The sequence below is a fragment of the Centruroides sculpturatus genome, unplaced genomic scaffold, assembly GCF_000671375.1.
Source record: "Centruroides sculpturatus isolate CEXI.00-Female unplaced genomic scaffold, Cexi_2.0 scaffold1051, whole genome shotgun sequence".
Taxonomy (NCBI): Eukaryota; Metazoa; Arthropoda; class Arachnida; order Scorpiones; family Buthidae; genus Centruroides; species Centruroides sculpturatus.
This window is the reverse complement of record NW_019385219.1, coordinates 1-5,035: the sequence shown is the minus strand read 5'-3', so window position 1 is coordinate 5,035 and position 5,035 is coordinate 1.

The window sequence follows — 5,035 nt, the reverse complement described above, 5'->3', positions numbered from 1 at the left end:
CCACCTTATGCATGCATAATAATAAAGTTATGTATAATATAATATAGAAATATGCAATTAAATTTATTAATTTAAAAAAAAGACTTATACTGATTTATTAATTTTATAAATACAATTAATTTACAGTTTTGTATATTGGTTAATTTACAAGTAACATAGAAATCACATAATGTATAGGCATATTTAAAGAATATAAAGGAGAAGCTGAGGATATTTCTCTCGGTTTAGAGAAAACTTAGGGGCTCATAATGGTTCTTATCCCAATAAATTAATGCTAAATTAATCTTTAAGACTGCTTTTTATGAATGAAAAAGCATTCTACGCATTTAATTTGCTCAATAAATAAATAAAAGCAAAGGAGCACGATAAGAAGTAAAACGTGCCCTCTCTACCGAGCTACATAAGGCCTTGAATGACATTATTCTAAATTAGAGGAATTTATTCTGACCTTAATGTTTTCTAACGCTTATTTAAATATGTCCTGCAAAGATTTAACAATTATATAAAGGAATTTCGTCTAAATACTAATGCGAATATTAACCCCAATTCAAAATATTTTGACTTTTTTTTTAATACAAAAATTTTAAATATTTCGTCTTTTCTAAGATTTATCTTAAATACAAATAAAAATTGGAATTTTTAAAACGAAAATATATCGAAATTAGCAACAATGAAAAGTAAGAAACTATAATTCTAAATGAATATTGTCAAAAATGGAATAACATTTTTAAAATTTAGGTTAAAAGTTTATGAGGTATGTTCTTGTTTTTAAATTATTTAGCCTATATAGCTTATATTTATTGAATATTTTTAGTATAAATTTTAATATAAGTTACATGTTTTTTAATTTTATGTTTAATTTTATGTAGAGTTTTTATTAAATTGACTTTTAACAAATGTTAATTTATAAAATATATTATTAATATTATGTAATACGCCTATAATTTTTTATGATTATTTAAAAGAGTTTTTGATATACAATATATATATCAGTAGAATGTTGGAATATTAGCAGATTATTTGCTTGTTTTTTGATATAAAAATCAAAACTTTTATTAGTTTCATTCCAAAAGTGCCATAAATAACGGGTTTTAGTTGTTATTGTATTAATATAAATTTTATTTTTTATTTTATATGTATTAATTTTAATGGTTTTTAAGATTTTTTCACGTGTTTAAACAATACTTTAGTAAGTCTTCCTTTCCTTAAACTGTATCAAGTAAAATTTTGAAATTTTACTGAATTTTTTCTTTAAAATTATTAATTTTATATAGTTTTAAATATATAATAGGCCTATATTAAAATAATTCATAATTAAATTCTTTGAATGAAGAAAATACAGTAGCCAGCAGCGTAACACGACGTTATTCCTCCATAAAATATTGGACCGCGTAACGTAAATAATTCAGATAAGATGATGCCTCGTGCGAGTATGTTAATACGTAACTCATGAAACGTTACTAAGCGTGGGAGGGTGGTTTTTACTTTCGTACATGTTGCTAAGTTAGGCATTGTACTTAGCTCATATGAATTTGCAGAGTTTTTCTAGGGTATTTTAGGATAGAGTCGTATTATTATTATTATTGCTTTTTCTAGCGCAATTTATGTTATAGAGATGTTTTAAAAAGTTATATTAGTAACAAATCTAAAATCTTACACCAATTAACCAGTTTCATGTAAATTATACAACGCATAACATTACATTGACGTAACGTTACGCAATTTTACACCAATTTATAATATTACGCGGGTGTCTACAATTAGAGTCAATTCAACGCAAGAAATCATAATTTCAAATTATTTCATTACATATTAAAATATATCAGTGTAATAAATTATATTTTAACAATTTTTAATAAATATATTTTATATAAAAATAATATTAAAGTACAGTAAAAACCTCCGAACGACGGCCACTGACTGGGAACATAAAAATTGCTCGTTGTTCGGAGGTGATCCGTTGTTTGAAGGTTATTTTGTATACAAATTTTGTACACCTCCCAAAATAGTGGCCTCTGTTTAGAGGTTATCGTTATTACAGGTTAGACTGTCCTTCATACATGATTCTATGAAGTTTAAAACTATAAATTAATTTTCCTTATTAATTTAAAGAAAGTGATATAATTGTAATTAATATAAATTATTAAATTAATATTTATAAATGATATATAGGCTACTTAAATAATTATTACTTATTATTATGTAATACAAACAAGTAATTATTTCTACATTTTATCGCATATCTACCGAGATAATTGGAGTAATTATTATTTATAAAATGTTTATTTAATTAAATAAACTTATTTTAAAAACTTAAGTGCAGTATCTAATTTTATAATTTTAAAATAAGATTTCTTTGCAAATGAATTTTTATTAATTAACCGATATTTAAAAATTAAAAAAAAAANTTATTTAATTTATTATTTTGAGTATTAAAATTATATAAGTTCTTAAAATTGTTTCTAACCACACCTATTTTCTTAAATTATGGGATTTCTCTCAAGTTGGAAAATTTCTATTTTTAATATACATTATCAGCAGAAACAATAAATTTCCTTATTAATTTTTTTATATTTTCAGAGGAAAATATCTTAAAGTTTAAAAATAATTCAATGAAATTCTCCTAGGAGATGTTTTTTAATTGTTAAGAAAGGAAGAATAAAGGAAATTCGTAAAAATGTCTTTTAAATAATTATTTTTATGTAAAATAAATTTATTTTTTAAGCTCTTAGATCTTTATTTCGTGTCACAGTAAAATATTTAGTCTAAACATTTAGAATTTAACTTAGTTTTTTTTAATGTAGTATGAATATTATGGACAACACTATTGACAACTCAAATAATTCTTCTACGATGAATTGAATATCTAAATATTTAATTTGATTAATAAAATAACTTCTACTTAAAACAAGTATAAGTTATTTTAATCAGTAAACTAATTATATTATTCCTTTAATTTTAAAACGATAATTTAGGAGTTTAAAAATCTTGACATTGAATAAGGTTATCAACTGATATTTGCTCATCCTCTCGAATTTTCAAATAAAACATTTTTCAAGATTAATTTTTCATTTTACTGATCAAAAACAAGAAGAAATATCTTTCTTCTGAGACATTTTTCTAACCGTTAAAGACATAAAATACATTTTTAATGATTGAATAAATGACTTTCTAAACATTAATCATTTTTTTTAATTTGCTAATTATTAATGGAATAATTAAAACAATTTAACATTATTTCTTACGTCAAAGTTTAGTCCAAAAATCTGTTTTCTTAATTTGAACCCGTATCAAAATTCCTGTAAATGACTTAATTTCTTTTTAAATTACGCATTTTTTTTTGTTGAATAGTAAACGTCGCAAGTTTTATGATTATTTAATTATTTTATTTCTATTTATTTTCACGTCCGGTTTTTTTTCGTTTAATTTAGATTATCCCGAGAAATTCCCTGACATTTACACCTACAATCATCCTGTAATTGATGTCATTTTAATTTCGTTTTAATAACTTTAGTAATTATTTAAACGCCACTATTAATTTTTAATGTCATGTTTTAACGAAATACCAAAGAAATAATTATAAAGAAATAAAATTTCCAGTAATTTCGTTCAATATAATTTAAAACTTTTGACAATTCACCATTTTCTTCGAAGTTAAAATATATATAAATACACAACAAAAAGAATTTCTTTCTAAAGTACTTACATAATGAGATTCGATATTAAATTTCTTCAAATGTCTAAAAATATTAATAAAAAATGAGCAAATATTTCTTACAGATTTTACATTTTTCCTTTATTTATTTACTTATTTTTTTCTTTATTTAATGACTCTGAAAACTGATATACACTAAACATAAATCGTTACTAAATAAAATTATCACTAGAAGCAAGGACCGGTGCTACCGTATGGGCAAACTGGGCAAATGCCCAGTTTGGCCATACATTTATACAAATGCCCATAAATTGATACAAAATTTCAGGCGTATTATTTTTAAAAATGTTTATATTTATATTAAACGGCGCAAGGCACTACATAAAATTCTTTAATTTTATGTAGTGGGATAAGGGTGTTAAATGCATGCCTTGGCCAGGGCAACATGCATTTGACGCCAAAATCTAGCGCCAGCTTTGTTGGAAGCATTTTAAACGAATTATATCTACTTATTATTATCCAAAAAAAACTGTCTTAAATGTTTTTTGTTTATTTTTATACAATTTTTATTTCTTACGTCTATTGCATGGATATATTGCATATTGCACGGATTTCTATATATTTATACAATGACGTCGTAAAACAATGCTGTGGCGAAACGATGACGTTATCTATGTTTACGTCACTTAAATTTATAAATTAACGTAGTTTACCGTATATTGCGTTATTACGTCGAGACCCAAGACGATGACGACGGCCGCCGACCGAATACTTTCAATACACCGTTAGTAAAATGCTTACAAAAAGTTTTAATTGGAATAAATTTGAGCTTTTGTTATTCTGAATAATATTTTGAATAAAACTCATTCGTTTCGATATAATTTTTATCCTTATAAGCATAAAATTTAGCTATAAAAATAAAATAGCTCCATGGAAAACTCCGTGAACTTTGACCTTATCGAACCGGAAGTTTTGCCAACATCTCAGTGATAACGACACATGCTTAAGTTTAAAATTTGAGCTTTCTAGACTTAGTAGTTTTTTCTGTACGAGCGTCTGCATTACCGGAAAAAAATTCATCGTTTTTAGCGATTTTTGCACTTTTCGATTGCTTATATTTCGGCAACTCCTTTATAGATAACTCTGAAATTTTTAACATTACCTAAGAAAACAGTTATCTTTCGAACGAAATATTCAGAATTACTATAGGTCTTTGGGGGGCGAAGAAACCGGCCTTTGAAAATCGTAAACTCTGATTCCTGTATATATATAATCAGTGAGTGACTTTTTACTTGGCGTGGAGTCATTTCCGCGACGCTCGATAACTTAACTTAACACATTTCTTTTTGAAACTCTAATTTTTTATAGATAAAAATATTT